At 45.3% G+C, this 21575-nt stretch overlaps 1 protein-coding gene, 7 non-coding genes and 5 pseudogenes across 8 annotated transcripts in view; 9 read left to right on the top strand and 4 right to left on the bottom strand.

Annotated features, from left to right (window-relative positions):
- Positions 1–1000: 1000 nt before the first annotated feature.
- LOC120933946 lies at positions 1001–1111 on the bottom strand (annotated as a pseudogene).
- A 75-nt stretch (positions 1112–1186) lies between these two features.
- Positions 1187–1318, top strand: LOC120934156. Its single transcript, XR_005748306.1, has one exon. It is a non-coding gene; the product is annotated as a U8 small nucleolar RNA (small nucleolar RNA).
- Positions 1319–1422: 104 nt separating this feature from the next.
- Positions 1423–1530, top strand: LOC120933975 (annotated as a pseudogene).
- Positions 1531–4270: 2740 nt separating this feature from the next.
- LOC120933964 lies at positions 4271–4378 on the bottom strand (annotated as a pseudogene).
- A 75-nt stretch (positions 4379–4453) lies between these two features.
- LOC120934168 lies at positions 4454–4585 on the top strand. Its single transcript, XR_005748317.1, has one exon. It is a non-coding gene; the product is annotated as a U8 small nucleolar RNA (small nucleolar RNA).
- A 576-nt stretch (positions 4586–5161) lies between these two features.
- On the top strand, positions 5162–5293 carry LOC120934176. The gene has a single exon (XR_005748324.1). It is a non-coding gene; the product is annotated as a U8 small nucleolar RNA (small nucleolar RNA).
- Positions 5294–6954: 1661 nt separating this feature from the next.
- On the bottom strand, positions 6955–7113 carry LOC120933904. Its single transcript, XR_005748158.1, has one exon. It is a non-coding gene; the product is annotated as a U1 spliceosomal RNA (small nuclear RNA).
- Positions 7114–7171: 58 nt separating this feature from the next.
- On the top strand, positions 7172–7303 carry LOC120934152. The gene has a single exon (XR_005748302.1). It is a non-coding gene; the product is annotated as a U8 small nucleolar RNA (small nucleolar RNA).
- Positions 7304–7407: 104 nt separating this feature from the next.
- Positions 7408–7515, top strand: LOC120933953 (annotated as a pseudogene).
- Positions 7516–11326: 3811 nt separating this feature from the next.
- LOC120933980 lies at positions 11327–11436 on the bottom strand (annotated as a pseudogene).
- Positions 11437–11511: 75 nt separating this feature from the next.
- LOC120934171 lies at positions 11512–11643 on the top strand. The gene has a single exon (XR_005748320.1). It is a non-coding gene; the product is annotated as a U8 small nucleolar RNA (small nucleolar RNA).
- Positions 11644–12221: 578 nt separating this feature from the next.
- Positions 12222–12353, top strand: LOC120934155. Its single transcript, XR_005748305.1, has one exon. It is a non-coding gene; the product is annotated as a U8 small nucleolar RNA (small nucleolar RNA).
- Positions 12354–17482: 5129 nt separating this feature from the next.
- Positions 17483–21575, top strand: part of ACHE (acetylcholinesterase (Cartwright blood group)) — a 194260-nt gene continuing 190167 nt past the window's right edge. The window contains exon 1 of the mRNA XM_040346677.1: positions 17483–17576. The gene's annotated coding sequence lies outside the window, so the exon portion shown is untranslated. The remainder of the gene's footprint in view (positions 17577–21575) is intronic.

Below are 21575 nucleotides of genomic sequence, written 5' to 3'. Positions count from 1 at the left end.
CAGAATGCTGCGGAAGTCACGTGGCGGCCAACTGCGCATGCGCAATGCGTTCCAACGGCAAATGCAATGCGTTCCAGGGGATTTACGACACTACCCTTCACTGAACCATCACAATTTGTCATACTGAGACATACAGATGTAACGAGAACCATACACAGAGCGGGGGGCGGGAGAGAAAAAAACATACAGATGTAATGAGAACCATACTGTATCTGCATGTCTCTTTACCTCTCCCCCCGCTCTTTGTATGGTTCTCATTACATCTGTATGTCTTTCTCTCCGGCCCCCACCCCCCCACTCTGTGTATGAGATCATCTCTCATTGGCCGCACAGATCGCCTAGCAAACAGCCACTCCGACTGGCCGTTCACGGCGATCTATGATTGGCTGTGTCCAAGGGACACGGCCAGCACAGAAGTTCCCTGCTGCGCGCTCGCGAGCTTGCGCGGGGAATGCGGAAAGGGGCGACCGTAAAACCACGGTGCCCCAGAGAAGTAGAACCACCCTGCAGCCGTATATAGTGGTACGGCCGTCGGGAAGTGGTTAAATCAATGTGACCCCCACTCACAGTGATTCTCAGATACCCCTAGACTGCCACTCCAGGGGCACATGCACCATAGGCTTTTAGTTCCAAATCTAACCCCCCAACCGGCCAGTGCAGCCCTCCACCCCTACCAGCTAGAAAGCCCTTCAAGGTTTTTTTAGGGAGAACTGCCGCTCCAGTAAGCAGCCTCCGCCAATACTAGCCCTTCCAGACCCCCCATCAACCCGGCGGATTTGCATGGTCCTGCCCCGTCACATCTCAGGGCATTACCAGCTCCTCCAACCGGAACGCTGACAGAGATGGCACTTACACCAGCCGACCAGAAGGCCAGACTAGATCTCATCAAAACGACCAGACCAAGCGCAGCCACCCATTCTCACCAGGAGCACCCTTCTGGTCGGCTCGGACTCGGCCCCGCTGACACTGCCAAGACCGTCCATCCAGGTGCAATTACGCCATTGGATTTGTCTGTGCCCTCCCCACACTTGGGATAAGATACAGCGCCTCCTCTGGCAACTGATAAGAACAGATACTACACTTGATCTTAGCCAAAAGGCCGAGAAGCGAAATAAGTAAATATTGTCTCCCTGAGCTGAGTGATGATGTCATAATATTGGGTGTTATGTGAGATCTTTATGTTGTATTGTCAGTGAGGTCAATCCTTACCTGTTCCTCCTTATGGAGAAACAGAAATGATGAATGGAGGAGAATGAGTGCTGATTACACAATCTCCCCCACTGCCTTGAATGACAACTCAGGGTGGTGTGATTCTGACACCAATCACTGACAATCACAATTTTCGTTAGTTTAACAGCAGAACATTTTTACTGGTCAATAAATAGAATAAGGCTGTGTTCATGCTTCTGTAATATGGGAACTTCAGCAATCTCGGCCTTTTGGCTAAGATCAAGTGTGGTATCTGTTCTTATCAGTTGTCAGAGGAGCGCTGAAGCACCTCCTACATGGGGAGGGTGGATGCAATCCAATGACGTCATTGCACCTGGAAGGATGGTTTCAGTAGGGACTGCGCCGTGCTGCCCGACAGATACTGGGGGCCGGCCTATGGTTGTGTCTGAGATATCTGGAAGGGTGCTCCTGGTGAGGATGGGTGGCTGCGCTTGGTCTGGTCTTTTTGCCGAGTTCTAGTCCGGCCTTCTGGCTGGCCGGTGTAAGTGCTATCCCTGTTGGCGATCCGGTAGGAGGAGCTGGTACTGCCCTGTGATGGGTCAGGGTAGGACAGTGCAAATCCGCCGGGTTGACGGAGGGTCTGGAGGGGCTAGTATTGGCGGAGGCTGCTAACTGGAGCGGCAGTTCTCCCTAAGAAAACCTTGCAGGGGTCTCTAGCTGGCAGGGGTGGAGGGCTGCACTGTGAAAAAGCACAGCAGTGCTGGGACCTCTAGTTCCACACCAGAGCTCCAGTCTTCTCATTCCCTTGCTGCTTATCCCTCCACTGATAATCCAGCCTCAGAGCATGCTATCCAAACCATGCTACTTTCTCTGCAGCCCGATTTTCAACGTCATCTGACAGTTTCCATTAACCACTTAAATGACCAGATTGCTAACCTGGAGGAACGCACGGATCACATTGAACAGCGCCTTTACACTGCCATTAAAGCCCATAATAACATAGTGGATATCCAGGATGAGCAAGCCGCAACCATTCGCATGATGCCCCTAAAAAATCGCAGACCTCGAGGACCGCTCTAGGCGGAACAATATTAAAATTAGGGGGGTACCTGAATCCCTTCCCCCCTCTGAAATGGTCTCTTATCTACATCAAATCTTCCGCAAATTGATTCCTTCTCTCACGGCTAATGACATGCTCATTGACCAGGCTCACAGAACCCACACTCCTAGAGACATTCTGGCCCGAGTGCATTTTTCTCGCACCAAAGAAAATATTATGCGTGTAGCAAGAAAAATGCGCTTCCTCCCAGAGCCCTTTACCAAAATCTCATTGTATAATAATATCTCAGCGGCCACCTCACAAAATATTCAACCCCCAGCGCTAAAGTTTGGACATCGGGCATGCTATCCACCCCCTTCCCCATAACTAATGGAACCCGTCAGGGGTGCCCCTTATCACCCCTAATCTTTGCACTGGTCATCGAACCCAAGCCATACGCTCACACCCCCACATTACAGGACTGACAGTATGAACAGGCTCATATGGAATACCTCTTTGCCAAAATACATATGAATATTGGAAAATTCCTTCGACAATGGCAGTTCTGGTTATCAGACCCCAGAGCACAACTTAGTACCTAGCCTGCTGCCTAGTCAACCCTTAATTTTCTGTCGCACTTCCCCACAACATCTATTATATTTTACCTTTAGACCGTATAGAGCCATCTGGGTTTTATAGTTATCTACTAACAAAATCATATTGATCAGCTATACCCTTGACACAAAATAGCTGGTCTACCCTTTCCATCCCTATATCCTCCCTCTCTCCTCAGTCTCTGTTCCCCCCTCAGGGTACCCCCCTAAGAGAATGGTTAATGGCATTTCTAACCCTACATTCCTTTTTGTTGAAAAGTATAATACAACCTGTTCCTGCTCTTCTTCTATGTACATATATATTCTCATGTATTCACGTTTCAAAGGAAGCGGGCCCCACCTGCTTCAATTTCATATGCATTGTTTTACTCTTTGTATGTTAAAAGCCAACATTTCAATAAAAGAATATTGGAAAAAAAATGAATAGACTCAAAAAAGTGTAAAAAAGGGGAATTTTTAATTTTGGAAAATAAAATAAATAATAAAGCCTAACAGTAAATATTGTCTCCTTTTTTTTCTGAAAAGCCTATGGCGTGTGAACACACCCAAAAAACTCCACCCGGTGCAGAAAAAATGTGCACACACATAAAGAGTGTTCACAAAAACGTGCAACTTCAAGTGATCCTCCTGTGAAGAAGGGACCCAAAAACCCTGATCCCCCGAGCAACCAAAGCCGACACAGACCCAACTTCCTTGGAGGGACTGCCGAAACAGAACTCTCCCAGTACTAGGTGGGGATCCCCTTAAGGGAGACCCCATGAGAGCAAGTGAACTAAGCCAGAAGGCCATGTCCACCCACTCCCAAGACGTTCAGGGCTGGCCCGAGGACCGGCACCCTAATAGTCACACAGTGAACAAAACGTGCACAAACAAAAAAAAAGACAAAAATCTGACAAACAGGCAATAAATAAAGTGGGGGAAAGGGATAGTGGAGAGGAGAGTGAAAGAAGTGGTCATTGTGGTATACAAAGACCAGGCCCTCCGGCCAGGAATAAAAAATTCCTCCGGTCCTAGCCAAAATGCCCGGCCCAGGAGGCAGGTGCTTTTTAAAATAAAATAAAATAAAATATTGCTGGTGCAGTGATCGTGGTATCTTTAAATCAATGTGACCATCACTCACAGTGATTCTCAGATACCCCTAGACTGCCACTCCAGGGGCACATGCACCATGCACATGCTCCGCCAATACTAGCCCTTCCAGACCCCCCATCAACCCGGCGGATTTGCATGGTCCTGCCCCGTCACCTCCCAGGGCATTACCAGCTCCTCCAACCGAAACGCTGACAGGGATAGCACTTACACCAGCCGGCCAGAAGGCCAGACTAGAACTCGGCAAAAAGACCAGACCAAGTGCAGCCACCTATCCTCACCAGGAGCACCCTTCTGGTCGGCTCGGACTTGGCCCCGCTGACACTGCCGAGACCTTCCATCCAGGTGCAATTACGCCATTGGATTTGTCTGTGCCCTCCCCACACTTGGGATAAGATACAGCACGTCCTCTGGCAACTGAGAACAGATACTACACTTGATCTTAGCCAAAAGGCAGAGAAGCAAAATAAGTAAATAATGTCTCCCTGAGCTGAGTGATGATGTCATAATATTGGGTGTTATGTGAGATCATTACATTGTATTGTCAGTGAGGTCAATCCTTACCTGTTCCTCCTTATGGAGAAACAGAAATGATGAATGGAGGAGGATGAGTGCTGATTACACAATCTCCCCCACTGCCTTGAATGAAAACTCAGGGTGGTGTGATTCTGACACCAATCACTGACAGCCACAATTGTCATTAGTTTAACAGCAGAATAATTCTACGGATTAATAAATAGAATAAGGCTGTGTTCATGCTTCTGTAGAATGGGATCTGCAGCAATTCCTGTGTGGGTGCCCAAATTGCAGGCAGTTCTTTGCAAACTGCTGCGGGTGTTAATATAAAGTTAATGGCATCTCTGAATCAGTTTGCAGAACGCAGTGCGAGCTGTGAAATCAGATGGAATTGAGTCGCATGAGTTTGAAAATCCGATTCCAGCATTCCCACCATTTTTGTGCGAATGCGATGTGATTTGCATGTGATGTGCACAGCAATGTGGTGCGAACCTCATGCGATGTCTGTCAACACATAGTATTGAACCGGACAGGTAAAAGGGTTATTTTTTTTATTTTTTTATTTTGCCTGGGTCATTTATATTAGATCAGTTTAAATTGTATTAAAAGGAGTAGACTCAAAAAAGTGTAAAAAGAGGGATAAAAAATAATAAAGCCTAACAGTAAATATTGTCTCCCTGAGCTGAGTGATGATGTCATAATATTGGGTGTTATGTGAGATCATTACATTGTATTGTCAGTGAGGTCAATCCTTACCTGTTCCTTCTTATGGAGAAACAGAAATGAAGAATGGAGGAGGATGAGTGCTGATTACATGATCTCCCCCACTGCCTTGAATGTCAACTCAGGGTGGTGAGATTCTGACACCAATCACTGACAGCCACAATTTTCATTAGTCTAACAGCAGAATAATTTTACTGATTAATAAATAGAATAAGGCTGTGTTCATGCTTCTGTAGTATGGGAACTGCAGCAATCTTTGTGTGGGTGCCCAAATTGCTGTCAGATCTTTGCCGACTGCTTCAGGTGTTAACATAAAGTTAATGACACCTCAAAATTGTTTTGCAGAACGCAGTGCGAGCTGTGAAATCGGATGCAATTGAGTCGCATGAGTGTGAAAATCCGATTTCAGCATTCCCACCATTTGTGTGTGAATGCGATGCGATTTCAGCCCTTTCCAACTGTATGGCTGAATTTGCATCGCATGTGATGTGCACAGCAATGTGGTGCGAACCACATGCGATGTCTGGCAACACATAAAGTGTTGAACCGGCCAGGCAAAAGGGTTATTTTAAAAAAAAATTTGCCTGGGTCATTTATATTAGATCAGTTTGAATTGGATTAAAAGGAAACAGAATCAAAAAAGTGTAAATAGGGGGAATTTTTAATTTAGGAAAATAAAATAAATAATAAAGCCTAACAGTGATAATGTCTCCCTTTTTTTTTTTTTTTTGAAAAGCCTATGGCGTGTGAACACACCCAAAAAACTCCACCCGGTGCAGAAAAAATGTGCACACACATAAAGAGCGTTCACAAAAACGTGCAGACGGGTGCAACGTCAAGTGGTCCTCCTGTGAAGAGGGACCCAAACCCTGATCCCCCGGGGCGTTAGGCTCCAGACGGGGACTGAGGTACTGTGGTCCGAGCAACTGAAGCCGACACGGACCCAACTTCCTCGGAGGGACTGCCGAAACAGAACCCTCCCAGTACTAGGTGGGGCTCCCCCGAAGGGAGACCCCATGAGAGCAGGCGAACTAAGCCAGAAGGCCATGTCCACCTACTCCCAAGACGTTCAGGGCTGGCCCGAGGACCCGCACCCTACTAATCACACAGTGACAAAACGTGCACAACAAAAAAAGACAAAAAAGTGACAAACACAGGCTTAAATAAAATAAAGTGGGGGAAGGGATAGTGGAGAGGAGAGTGAAAGAAGTGGCCATTGTGGTGAAACAATGACCAGGCCCTCCGGCCAGGAATAAAAAATTCCTCCGGTCCTAGCCAAAAGGCCCGGCCCAGGAGGCAGGTGCTAAAAAAAGCATGTTGCTGGTGCAGTGACCGTGGTATCTTAAATCAATGTGTCCCTCACACACAGTGATCTTCAGATACCCCTGGACTGCCACTCCAGGGGCACATGCACCATAGGCTTTTCGTTCCATATCCGACCCCCCGACCGGCCAGTGCAGCCCTCCACCCCTGCCAGCCAACCCAGCGGATTTGCATGGTCCTACCCCGTCATATCCCAGGGCATTACCAGCTCCTCCTACCGGATCGCTGATAGAGATAGCACTTACACCAGCCAGCCAGAAGGCCAGACTAGAACTCGGCAAAAAGACCAAGACCAAGCACAGCACCCATCCTCACCAGGAGCACCCTTCCAGATGGCTCAGACTCAACCATGGGCCGGCCCCCAGTATTCTGTCGGGCAGCACAGCGTAGTCCCTGCTGAAACCATCCTTCCAGGTGCAATGACGTCATTGGATTGCATCCACCCTCCCCATGTAGGAGGTGCTTCAGCGCTCCGCTGACAACTGATAAGGACAGATACCACACCCAGTCCCAACCAAAAGGCCGAGAAGTGGCAGGGAAGACAACCACGATCAGCACGGCCTAGAGTGTGCAATGGCCGAGCCTCGCCCTGGGAGAACCGCCTTCATGATCATGGTGTCTCCCCTGCCAGGTATGTCTCCCTGAGCTGAGTGATGATGTCATAATATTGGGTGTTATGTGCGATCATTACTTTGTATTGTCAGTGAGGTCAATCCTTACCTGTTCCTCCTTATGGAGAAACAGAAATGATGAATGGAGGAGGATGAGTTCTGATTACACAATCTCCCCCACTGCCTTGATTGACAACTCAGGGTGGTGCAATTCTGACACCAATCACTGACAACCATGCTTTTCATTAGTTTAACAGCAGACAATTTTTACTGGTTAATAAATATAATAAGGCTGTGTTCATGTTTCTGTAGTGTGGGAACTGCAGCAATCTCGGCCTTTTGGCTAAGATCAAGTGTAGTATCTGTTCTTATCAGTTGTCAGAGGAGCGCTGAAGCACCTCCTACATGGGGAGGGTGGATGCAATCCAATGACGTCATTGCACCTGGAAGGATGGTTTCAGCAGGGACTACGCCGTGCTGCCCGACAGATAAGAGGCATGGAGGAGCTCAGCTATGAGGAAAGATTAGAGGAACTGAATTTATTCACTCTTGAGAAGAGGAGAATAAGGGGGGATATGATCAACATGTACAAATATATAAGAGGTCCATACAGTGAACTTGGTGTTGAATTATTCACTTTACGGTCAACACTGAGGACAAGGGGGCACTCTTTACGTCTAGAGGAAAAGAGATTTCACCTCCAAATACGGAAAGGTTTTTTCACAGTAAGAGCTGTGAAAATGTGGAACAGACTCCCTCCAGAGGTGGTTCTGGCCAGCTCAGTAGATTGCTTTAAGAAAGGCCTGGATTATTTCCTAAATGTACAGAATATAACTGAGTACTAAGATTTGTAGGTAAAGTTGATCCAGGGTAAATCCGATTGCCTCTCAGGGGATCAGGAAGGAATTTTTTCCCCTGCTGTAGCAAATTGGATCATGCTCTGCTGGGGTTTTTTGCCTTCCTCTGGATCAACTGTGGGTATGGAGTTGGGTGTATAGGATTGTACTGTGTTTTTTATTTTGTTTTTTTATTTTTTGTGGTTGAACTGGATGGACTTGTGTCTTTTTTCAACCTGACTAACTATGTAACTATGTAACTATACTGGGGGCCGGCCTATGGTTGTGTCTGAGATATCTGGAAGGGTGCTCCTGGTGAGGATGGGTGGCTGCGCTTGGTCTGGTCTTTTTGCCGAGTTCTAGTCCGGCCTTCTGGCTGGCCGGTGTAAGTGCTATCCCTGTTGGCGATCCGGTAGGAGGAGCTGGTACTGCCCTGTGATGGGTCTGGGTAGGACAGTGCAAATCCGCCGGGTTGACGGAGGGTCTGGAGGGGCTAGTATTGGCGGAGGCTGCTAACTGGAGCGGCAGTTCTCCCTAAGAAAACCTTGAAGGGCTCTCTAGCTGGCAGGGGTGGAGGGCTGCACTGTGAAAAAGCACAGCAGTGCTGGGACTTCTAGTTCCACACCAGAGCTCCAGTCTTCTCATTCCCATCCACTGATAATCCAGCCTCAGAGCATGCTATCCAAGCCATGCTACTTTCTCTGCAGCCCGATTTTCAATGTCATCTGACAGTTTCCATTAACCACTTAAATGACCAGATTGCTAACCTGGAGGAACGCACGGATCACATTGAACAGCACCTTTACACTGCCATTAAAGCCCATAATAACATAGTGAATATCCAGGATGAGCAAGCCGCAACCATTCGCATGATGTGCCTGAAAATACATATGAATATTGAAAAATTCCACCGACAATGGCAGTTCTGAATATCAGACCCCAGAGCACAACTTAGTAGCTAGCCTGCTGCCTAGTCAACCCTTAATTAGCTGTCGCACTTCCCCACAACATCTATTATATTTCAGCTTTAGACCGTATAGAGCCATCTGGGTTTTATGGTTGTCTACTAACAAAATCATATTGATCAGCTATACCCTTGACACAAAATAGCTGGTCTACCCTTTCCATTCCTATCCTCCCTCTCTCCTCAGTCTCTGTTCCCCCCTCAGGGTACCCCCCTAAGAGAATGGTTTATGGCATTTCTAACCCTACATTCCTTTTTGTTGAAAAGTACAATACAACCTGTTCCTGCTCTTCTTCTATGTACATATATATTCTCATGTATTCACGTTTCAAAGGAAGCGGGCCCCACCTGCTTCAATTTCATATGCATTGTTTTACTCTTTGTATGTTAAAAGCCAACATTTCAATAAAAGAATATTAGGGGGAAAAAAATGAATAGACTCAAAAAAGTGTAAAAAAGGGGAATTTTTAATTTTGGAAAATAAAAAAAATAATAAAGCCTAACAGTAAATATTGTCTCCTTTTTTTTCTGAAAAGCCTATGGCGTGTGAACACACCCAAAGAACTCCACCCGGTGCAGAAAAAATGTGCACACACATAAAGAGTGTTCACAAAAACGTGCAACTTCAAGTGATCCTCCTGTGAAGAAGGGACCCAAAAACCCTGATCCCCCGAGCAACCGAAGCCGACACGGACCCAACTTCCTTGGAGGGACTGCCGAAACAGAACTCTCCCAGTACTAGGTGGGGATCCCCTGAAGGGAGACCCCATGAGAGCAAGTGAACTAAGCCAGAAGGCCATGTCCACCCACTCCCAAAACGTTCAGGGCTGGCCCGAGGACTGGCACCCTAATAGTCACACAGTGAACCAAACGTGCGCAAACAAAAAAAAAGACAAAAATGTGACAAACATAGGCAATAAATAATGGAGAAGAGAGTGAAAGAAGTGGTCATTGTGGTATACAATGACCAGGCCCTCCGGTAGGGTGACCACGTGTACCGGATTGCCCAGGACAGTCACGCATTTTGCAGGTCTGTCCCGGGCACAGGTCTGTCCCGGAATGAAACTGACACAGCCACCCACCCCGGGCCAATCTGATGCCCCCAAAAAAGCCTGCTTGTGATTGGAGAAATCATAAATCCTGCCTCTTGTGTCCAATCACTGTGCTGTGATTCGTTACAGCACAAGCTGATTTTTGGAAAGGGAAGGTGTCCCTGAATGGGAGTTTGAAAATGTGGTCACCCTACCCTCCGGCCAGGAATAAAATATTCCTCCGGTCCTAGCCAAAATGCCCGGCCCAGGAGGCAGGTGCTTAAAAAAAAAAAAAAAAAGCATGTTGCTGGTGCAGTGACCGTGGTATCTTTAAAGCGGGGATTCACCCCAAATTTTTTTTTTTACCATTACATCTAGCATACTAAGCATACTAATGACATTTACTTTTTCTCCGTACATACCTTTATATTCTGATTTTGTCCAGGGCTTCCGTGTTCCGATGACTGCGGGACTGGGTGTTCCTATCCTTCGGTTAGATGATTGACGGCTTGTGAAACAGGTCCCCTGTCGCCTGTCCCCTGTCGCAGAACGCGCGTCACCAGATTTCCGGAAATAGCCGAGCTGTGAGTCGGCACTATACGGCGCCTGCGCCCGCCGTGTAGAGCTGACTGTACAGGCGCCGTATAGTGCCGACTCGCAGCTCGGCTATTTCCGGAAATCTGGTGACGCGCGTTGTGCGACAGGAGAACTGTTTCACAAGCCTTCAATCATCTAACCGAAGGATAGGAACGCCCAGTCCCGCAGTCATCGGAACCCTGAGGCAGGGATAGGAACGCCCAGTCCCGCAGTCATCAGAACGCGGAAGCCCTGGACAAAATCAGAATATAAAGGTATGTACGGAGAAAAAAAAAATAAGACCTGCCGAAAGTAAATGTCCTTAGTATGCTGGCTCTAATCTTAGAAATTAGTTTTTAGGGTGAACCCCCGCTTTAAATCAATGTGACCCTCACTCACAGTGATTCTCAGATACCCCTGGACTGCCACCCCAGGAGCACATGCACCATAGGCTTTTAGTTCCAAATCCAACCCCCCGACCAGCCAGTGCAGCCCTCCACCCCTACCAGCTAGAGAGCCCTTTATGGGTTTTTTTAGGGAGAACAGCCGCTCCAGTTAGCAGCCTCCGCCAATACTAGCCCTTCCAGACCCCCCATCAACCCGGCGGATTTGCATGGTCCTGCCCCGTCACATCCCAGGGTATTACCAGCTCCTCCAACCGGATCGCTGACAGAGATAGCACTTACACCAGCCGGCCAGAAGGCCAGACTAGATCTCGGCAAAAAGACCAGACCAAGTGCAGCCACCCATCCTCACCAGGAACACCCTTCTGGTCGGCTCAGACTCGGCCCCGCTGACACTGCCGAGACCGTCCATCCAGGTGCAATTACGCCGTTGGATTTGTCTGTGCCCTCCCCACACTTGGGATAAGATACAGCGCCTCCTCTGGCAACTGATAAGAACAGATACTACACTTGATCTTAGCCAAAAGGCCGAAAAGCGAAATAAGTAAATATTGTCTCCCTGAGCTGAGTGATGATGTCATAATATTGGGTGTTACGTGCGAGCATTACATTGTATTGTCAGTGAGGTCAATCCTTACCTGTTCCTCCTGATGGAAAAACAGAAATGATGAATGGAGGAGGATGAGTGCTGATTACACGATCTCCCCCACTGCCTTGAATAACAACTCAGGGTGGTACGATTCTGACACCAGTCACTGACAACCATGATTTTTCATTAATTTAACAGCAGAATAATTCTACTGATTAATAAATAGAATAAGGCTGCGTTCATGCTTGTGCAGTATGGGATCTGCAGCAATCTTTGTGTAGGTGCCCAAATTGCAGGCAGTTCTTTGCAAACTGCTGCGGGTGTTAATATAAAGTTAATGGCATCTCTAAATCGGTTTGCAGAACGCAGTGCGAGCTGTGAAATCGGATGGAATTGAGTCGCATGAGTTTGAAAATCCGATTCCAGCATTCCCACCATTTTTGTGCGAATGCGATGTGATTTGCATGTGATGTGCACAGCAATGTGGTGCGAACCTCATGCGATGTCTGTCAACACATAGTATTGAACCGGACAGGTAAAAGGGTTATTTTTTTTATTTAGTTTTTTGCCTGGGTCATTTATATTAGATGAGTTTAAATTGTATTAAAAGGAATAGACTCAAAAAAGTGTAAAAAGAGGGATAAAAAAAATAATAAAGCCTAACAGTAAATATTGTCTCCCTGAGCTGAGTGATGATGTCATAATATTGGGTGTTATGTGAGATCATTACATTGTATTGTCAGTGAGGTCAATCCTTACCTGTTCCTCCTTATGGAGAAACAGAAATGATGAATGGAGGAGGATGAGTGCTGATTACACAATCTCCCCCACTGCCTTGAATGACAACTCAGGGTGGTGCGATTCTGACACCGATCACTGACAACCAGTCTCTTAATTGGTTAAAGAACAGAATAATTATATTAACTACTTCCTTACTGGGCACATAAACCCCAGGCGAAATTTCAGCTTCCGGCACTGCGTCGCTTTAACTGACATTTGTGCAGTCGTGCGACGTGGCTCCCAAACAAAATTGACGTCCTTTTTTCCCCACAAATAGAGCTTTATTTTGGTGGTATTTGATCACATCTGCGGTTTTTATTTTTTGCGCTGTAAACAAAAAAAGAGCGACAATTTAAAAAATATATATATTTTTTTTACTTGTTGCTATAATAAATATCTAAATATTTTTTTTAAAAAACTATTTTTTTTCTCAGTTAAGGCCGATACGTATTTTTCGACGTATTTTTGTAAAAAAAAAAAAAAAAAAAAATCGCAATAAGCGACTGGTTTGCGCAAAAGTTATAGCGCCTACAAAATGGGGAACAGAATTATGATTTTTTTTCATTTTTTTTTTTTTTACTAGTAATGGCGGCGATCTGCGATTTTTATTGGGACTGCGATATTGCGACGGACATATCGGACACTTTTGACACAATTTTGGGACCATTCACATTTATACAGCGATCAGTGCTATAAAAATGCACTAATTACTGTATAAATGTGACTGGCAGGGAAGGGGTTAACACTAGGGGGTGAGGAAGGGGTTAAATGTGTAGCCTGGGACTGGGTGTGTTCTAACTGTGTGGGGGGAGGGGGGTGACTGGGGGAGGTGACCGAGGCTGTGTCCCTATGTACAAGAGACACAGATCGGTCTCCTCTCCTCTGACAGCACGTGGAGCTCTGTGTTTACACACAGAGCTCCACATCCCTGCTGTTACCGGCTGTGTCACCGACGATCGCGTGTACCCGGCGGACATCGCGGCCGCCAGGTACACGCATCGGCTCCCCAGCGATGCGGCGGCACAGTGGTTACCCGCCGCACGCCCCCTCAGTGGCGCACGCGGGTAATGCTTTCAAATGACGTCCAAAGACGTCCACTTGGCGCCTGAGAACCGCGCTGTTGACGTCTTTTGTCAATAGCGCGGGTCTCAAGTGGTTAAATAACAAGGAAAAAGAATAAGAATTTTGGTGCTTGTTTGGGGAGTTTGCTCCATAGCCGATATATATAAAAAATACCCCCTATATATAAAAAAGAACTCCCCCTCCTATATCTAAAAAAATAACAAAGGCCATAATTCAGAGACCGCTGCTCTAGTCCAAGTTCCTTAACCACTAGGGGTCCGTGCTACAGCTGAATGATGGCCAAGGTCCTCCCCTTTGCACGCGCTGTGATCACTGAGTCACTGAGACTCGGGTGATCACAGATCCGGCCCCGGCCCCTTACCATGTGATCAGCTGTCAGCCAATGACAGCTGATCACGTGATGTAAGCAACGGATCGGTAATCGTTTTTTTTCTCCTCACGCTGACAGCCTGAGAAAACAAGAAGCCGATCACATGCTCTTGTGTAAGGGACATCGGTCCCCAGTGGAAGAGGCACATCAGCCTCATTAGTGCCCACCAGTACCTCCTGCCAGTGCCCACCAGTGCAATAAAGTGCCCACCAGTGGTGCCAGTCAGTGCCTCATCAGTGCCACCTAGCAGTGCTGCCTATTAGTCCCACCTACCAGTGCTGATCAGTGCCCACCACTGCCACCTATCAGTGCCCATCATTTTAGCTATCAGTGCCACCTATCCTTGCTACCTATTAGTGACAATTCTCCGTGCCCACCAGTGCCACCTATCAATGCCCTTTCAGTGCCACCTCTCAGTTTCACCTCTCAGTGCCCACCAGTGCCGCCTATAAGTGCCCACCAGTGCCGCCTATTAGTGCCGCCTTATGGGTGTCCATGAGTGCAGCCCATCAGTGCCCATCAGTGCAGCCTCATCAGCGTACATCAATGAAGGAGAAAAATTACCCGTTTTGCAAAATTTTATAACAAAATGTAATACCGTTTTGTATTTTTTTTTTTATTCGGTCGTTTTAATTTTTTTTTTTACAAAACATAAAAACTGCAGAGGTGATCAAATACCATCAAAAGAAAGCTCTATTTGTGGGGGAAATTATAAAATAGAATAGGGGGAGAGTTGTGCTAAGGGGGGGGGTGTTGGGGGAGAATATGTGGGGAGGAGATGTTTTGTGCTGGGAGGATGAAGTTGGGGGGGAGATTTGTGTGATAAGGTGGGATTTGGGGGGGGGGGGTAGGATTTGTGCAAGGAGGAGACATTTGGGGGGGAAGGGGGAGGGTTGTGCTAAGGGGGGGGTGTTGGGGGAGAATATTTGGGGGAGGAGAGGTCTTGTGTTGGGAGGATGAAGTTGTGGGGAAGATTTGTGTGATAAGGTGGGAATTAGGGGGGTGAGGATTTGTGCTGAAAGGGGGGATTTGGAGGGGTGATCATTAATGCTGGCAGAGGGGATTTGGGGGTGAGATGATTTGTGTTGGGGAAGAGAGGATTTCTGTTAGGAGGGGGGATTTCCCCAAAAAGTGTCCGATTTGTCCGCCGCAATGTCACAGTCCCGCTATAAGTCGCTGATCGCTGCCATAACTAGTAGAAAATAAGTAAAATAAATAAAAATTCCATAAATCTATTCCATAGTTTGTAGAGTCAAGGGGTCTCAAACTGGTGGCCCTCCAGCTGTTCCGGAACTACAAGTCCCATCGTGCCTCTGACTGTGGGAGTCATGCTTGTAACTGTCAGCCTTGCAATGCCTCATGGGAATTGTAGTTCCGCACCTGCTGGAGGGCCGCCAGTTTGAGACCCTTGTTAGATGCTATAGCTTTTGCCCAAACCAATCAATATACGCTTTTTGGGATTTTTTTTACCAAAAATATTTGTGCAAGGAGGAGAAATTTGAGGAGAAGGGGGAGAGTTGTGCTAAGGGGGGGGGGTGTTGGAGGAGAATATTTGGGGGAGGAGAGGTTTTGTGCTGGGAGGATGAAGTTGTGGGGAAGATTTGTGTGGTATTGGCCTAAACTGTTGAACAAATTTTTTATTGGGGGGGGGGGCTAATAGCGCAAAAAATAAAAACCGCAGAGATGATGAAATACCACCAAAAGAAAGCTCTATGTGTGGGAAAAGGGGACATCAATTTTATTTGGGTACGTTGCACGACTGCGCAATTGTCAGTTAAAGTAACACAGTGCTGCATCGCAAAAAATGTCCCACTCATGAAGAGGGGTAAATGTTCTGGAGGGCAAGTGGATAAACTGTGAGGGCCGGATTCAGAAAGAATCACGTATCTTTCTGCGGGCGTAGCGCATCTCATATGCGCTACGCCGCCATAACTAAGTCAGGCAAGTACCGTATTCAGAAACAATTTGGGCCGGATTCAGAAACGATTTACGGCGGCGTATCTCCAGATACGCCGCCGTAATTTAAAATGTGCGCCGCCGCATCTTTACACCTATTCAGAAAGGCATTTACGTTTGTTTTTCTCCAAGATACGACTGACGTAAGTCTCTTACGTCGTCGTATCTTGGGTGCATATTTACGCTGGCCGCTAGGGGCGCTTCCGTATATTTCTGCATCGAATATGCAAATTAGGTAGATACGCCGATTCAGAAACGTACTTGCGCCCGTCGGATTTAGCTACGCCGTTTACGTAAGGCATCGGTCCGGCGTAACTTTACCCCTCATAAAGCAGGGTTAAGTCATGTTAAGGTATGGACGTCGGAAGCGTCGGAACAGCGTCGTATTTTACGTTGTTTGCGTAAGTCGTACGTGAATGGGGCTGGGCGTAAGTTACATTCACGTCGACTAAGCACGTGACTGAGCATGCGCGTGCATGCGCCGTTCGTTCGGCCCCTCATTTGCATGGGGTCTGGGTTCATTTTAATAAAACACGCCCACTGCCAACCTACTTTGAATTACGCGGGCTTACGCCGGCCCATATACGCTACCCTGCCATAACTAAGGACGCAAATTGTTTCTGAATACGGTACTCGCCTGACTTAGTTACGGCGTCGTAGCGCATATGAGATGCGCTACGCCCGCAGAAAGATACGCGATTCTTTCTGAATCCGGCCCTTTGCGTCCTTAGTTACGGCGGCGCAGCGTATATGGGCCGGCGTAAGCCCGCGTAAATTAAAGTAGGTTGGCAGTGGGCGTGTTTAATTAAAATGAACCGTGACCCCATGCAAATGAGGGGCTGAACGAACGGCGCATGCACGTGCATGCTCACAGTCACGTCGCAAATACTCCTCAAGATACGTCGGCTCAATGCTTAGTCAACCTGAACGTAACTTACGCCCAGCCCCATTCACGTACGACTTACGCAAACGGCGTAAAATACGACGCTGTTCCGACGCTTCCGACATCCATACCTTAACATGACTTACCCCTGCTTTATGAGGGGTAATTTTACTGCCGGACCGACGCCTTATGTAAACGGCGTAGCTAAATCTGACAGGCGCAAGTACGCTTCTGAAATGGCGTATCTACCTAATTTGCATATTCAACGCGAAAATATACGGAAGCGCCCCTAGCGGCCAGCGTAAATATGCACCCAAGATACGACGGCGTAAGAGACTTACGTCAGTCGTATCTTGGATAAAAACACGTAAATGCCTTTCTGAATAGGCGTAAAGATGCAACGGCGCACATTTTAAATTACGGCGGCGTATCTGGAGATACGCCGCCGTAAATCGTTTCTGAATTCAGCCCTATAATTATAGACACCAACAAAAAATTATTCTTGTAAAAAAACAAAACAAATAAAAAACAAAATAAAAAAAAAAAGAGAAAAGAACAAGAATCCAAAATATGAATAACAATGTAGCACAATAATGTATATTTGTGTAGCACAGGTGTCATAAGAAAAAGAGCTGAGGACTGTCATCATCTAGAGAGGGGGGTGTGGTTCCTCTTTTATTTTTATTTTGTGTTTGATACTTTGTATCTCTTCCTTCTGTCTCCACTCAGAACACACCATTATTCTTCACTTCTTATAAAAAAACAACTTTGTTCTTCCAGAATAGATTGGAAGTGGAATGTTGCCACACAAAGTCTGCCCCCCTCCCCTTGTCTGCAATGGTACAGCCCAAAAGTTTCTGATTGGCCAGAAAAGTTTCAGACACTTGCCAAGCTTCAGGAAAATGGAAGTGCAGATCAGCTGGCGGTGATTCCTGTACTTGCAGTGACATGGGGGGAGGTGAGGATTGGAGAAGGAGGTGGGTGACCCCTGGGGGAGAAGTACCTGCTGGTGTCTTCAGGTAAGTCCACAGTTACTGCAAGTTTGAGAGAGATCACTGAATCTGCTAATTATACATGTAATGATTGGGATTGGTCAGGAGTAGCAGTGATTGGCGGTGTGGTGAAATGACTTCTCCTATAAAATGAAATGGAATATAAGTATAATGAGTATAACTAAAGGCTACCATAATATATTATATAGTATAATTGTATTATTATTATTATTATTATTATTATTTTAAATATATATGTGTGTGTTTTATTTATTTATTTATATATATATATATATATATATATATATATATATATAATGTAAATATATATGTGCGTGTGTATATATAATTATAATAATAATGTTATTATTATTATCATTATTATATATTTTTATATATATATATATATATATAAAATATATAATAATGATAATAATAATAACATTATTATTATAATTATATATACACACGCACATATATATTTAAAATAATAATAATAATAATAAAATTATACTATATAATATATTATGGTAGCCTTTAGTTATATATATATATATATATATATATATATATATATATATATATATATATATATATCTGTCAAACACACACATATATATATATATATAATAATGATAATAATAACATTATTATTATAATTATATATACACACGCACATATATATATATTGGCCCAGATTCACACAACACTTACGCCGACGTATAACAAGATACGCCGACGTAAGTGCAAATGTGCGCCGTTGTATCTGTGCGTCAGACCCACAAACTAAGATGCGCCTAAAAACAGGCTTCACCCCGACGACGTAACTTGCCTACGCCGGCGTAGGGTGGGCGCACATTTAGGCTGGACGCATGTTTGCGCTCCCATTGATTAGCCATTCAAATATGCAAATGAGTGAAATACGGCGATTCACGAACATACGTGCGCCCGACGCAGTGCGCGTAAGTCGTACGTCCGGCGTAAAGTTATTCCCCATAAAGGAGGTGTAACCCAGCAGCAGACATGCAAAGGTCTGCACCAGGGAACACAAGCCGGCGTATTTTACGTTGGACGTGTGTCTGGCTGGGCGTAGGTTACGTTCACGCCGTACAAAGTGATCCGGCGTATTTTAGGCAGTTGTTCTGACGTGGTTGTGAGCATGCGCAGGGGGATGTGTCCACGTCTCGGCACATGCGCAGTTCGTGATACGTATCGATCTGGCGCTCGGCCCATCATTTGCATGGGGTCACGCCTCATTTGCATGGCTCACGCCCACTTCCACCTACGCCGGCTCACGCCGAGGAAACCCAGCGCTGCGTTGGGAGCACTGGCTTGGTGAATTCCATGCTTGCCTCTCTGCGCTGCGTTGGCGTAGCGTACATTTTTTGCGCTACGGCGGCGTAATGTGCGCCCGCTCTCTGTAAAATTTGGGCCATAATCTCTCTCTCTCTATGTTTATGTGTGTGTATATATATATAGTGTTGAGCAGAATATGCCATATTCGATTTCGCGATATATCTCGAATATATATTCGAATATTCGAGATATATTCGCTAAATTCGAATATTCGTGATATTTTATCGAAAGTAAATGATTGCGATTTTTCGCTATTGCGAATGCGAAAATAATTGCGATTTTTTGATAACTGCGGTAGGAGCACTCTGATTGGCTCAGAATATTTGTGATATTTTATCGAAATATCGCAACATGCGAATGCGATATTTATTGCGCAATTTCGAGAAATGCTGGAGGAGCGCTCTGATTGGCTCAGAATATTCGTGATATTTTATCGAAATATCGCAACATGCGAATGCGATATTTATTGCGCAATTTCGAGAAATGCTGTAGGAGCACTCTGATTGGCTCAGAATATTCGTGATATTTTACAATACAAAATAATTGCGAATATTCGGCAAATGCTGTAGGAGCACTCTGATTGGCTCAGAATATTCTTGATATTTTACAATACAAAATAATTGCGAATATTTGGCAAATGCGGAAGGAGCACTCTGATTGGCTCAGAATATTCGTGATATTTTACAATAGAAAATAAAAAGTGTTTTGCATTGGTGGTGATTCTTTACTCTATCCATCTGTCACAGCCGTTTGTCAATCAAACACCTTGAAGATTGAACACGTTCATGCTGCATGCTTTGGACTTTTTTTCACTTCACATATCAAAGACATTTTTATGAAAGATTATTTTTCTATTATTGGGACTATATTTCTTTATATATTTGTTTCACTGTGTATTTCACAAGTTATTTGCGCTTGCTTATTTTATAATTTGCCCACATGTCTTGTCACTAGACATATTTTTTATTCTTGTAGAGCGACTCCATTTTCTGTCTTGTATTCATTTATGTTGTATAACATTTTTGAGTTGCTGCTGTATTCTCCCCTTTTTTTAAGGTATGCGCAATTTTTTCCTTCTTACAAAAAATAATAATATCAAACATACAAATATTCATAACATACACATACACAAAGCCCCCCCCCCTTTTGCATCAGAGACAATCAGAGTTCTCCTACCACAGTTATCGAAAATTCGCAATCATTTTCACATTCGCAATAGCGAAAAATCGCAATTTTTTTTTTTTTCAATTTGGCAACATAATAGGATCGCCTCAGCTTAGCTACTCGGCCCAGGGTCTCTAATCATACCAGCAATGCTTTTAGACGTCGATAGGATGTGATCTGTTTTAAAAATCAAATTGAAAAAATGCGAATATTCGGAATTGCGAATATTCACCGCGAAATTCGAAATATAGCGCGATTTCTCGAATATGCTATATTCGAGTCGAATATTCGCAATGCGAATATTCGTGAGCAACACTATATATATATTAGATAGAGTGGAGGTGGGTTAGACCCCCTGTCCCTGATACTGGGGTTCACCCTCTCTATTCTGGTGATTGTTAACGCTGAAAGTGAAAGAAAATCCCACATTTTGGGTTGTCACCAAAACAGGAATAGAGGGGAAATCTTCCAATGGGGACACCCAGGGATTTTCCCCACTTCCTGTTGCAGATATGGGACAGAACGCAGGTGTCATGAAAAAAAACTGTCAGGGGTTATAACCTTCACTCTATTCAAAATGGGGTGCGGGGACCTTTTAGTTTTGCTTTGGACCCTTTCACACTATACTGAGCAACATTAGCATATGTGCACTTTTTTTTTGCACGCATTTCGCATCACGCATTTAGTTTAAGGGCCTGTTCTATGCAAAACAAAAATGGAACTTCCACTTTTCGGATTCCTCCCTCCCCTCTTCCGGTGTCACATTTGGCACCTTTCAGGGGGTAGGGGGGGAGCAGATACCTGTGTAATCCAGGTATTTGCTCCCACTTCCAAACATAGATTGCCACATACGGCCCCTCCTTTGACGTCCCCCCCCCCCGCTGTCTTCTGGGAGACACACAGGTCCCAGAAGACAGTAGGGACCAGTGGGATCGCGAAGAGTGGCTTGCACATGCGCAGTAGGGAACCAGGAAGTGAAGCCGCTAGGCTTCACTTCCTGATTCTCTTACTAAAGCGCAATTTTTTTTTTTAAAGAGCCCCATCCCTCTGAGCTCCCACGCAGATGCAATTGCATATGTAAGTAGCGCCTGCAAATGTAAATGGTGTTCAAACCACACATGTGAGGTATCTTCATGATCGTTAGAGCGACAGCACAGATTCTAGCACAAGACCTTCAACTCTAAATGGGCAGCCTGTAGAAATGTCTCAAGTGTCGCCTGTGGAAATTTTTAAGTACCGTTGTTTGTATCGCCATTCCACGCAATTTAAAAAGCATGTTGGGTATCTATTTACTCGACGTAACATCACCTTTTACATTATACCAAAAAAATTGGTAACTTTACTGTGTTTTTATATATTTTTTTATTCCTAAAAGTGTATTTCTTCCCAAAAAAATAGCATTTGAAATACCCCTGCGCAAATACAATGTGACATAAAATATTGCAACGATATATATGTATATATAGATGTGTGTATATATATATATACCGTATTTATTGGGGTATT

This window comes from Rana temporaria, chromosome 3 (assembly GCF_905171775.1).
Source record: "Rana temporaria chromosome 3, aRanTem1.1, whole genome shotgun sequence".
NCBI classification, from domain to species: domain Eukaryota; kingdom Metazoa; phylum Chordata; class Amphibia; order Anura; family Ranidae; genus Rana; species Rana temporaria.
Note: the sequence above shows the minus strand (reverse complement) of the source record. Positions and strands in the feature narration are given on the sequence as shown.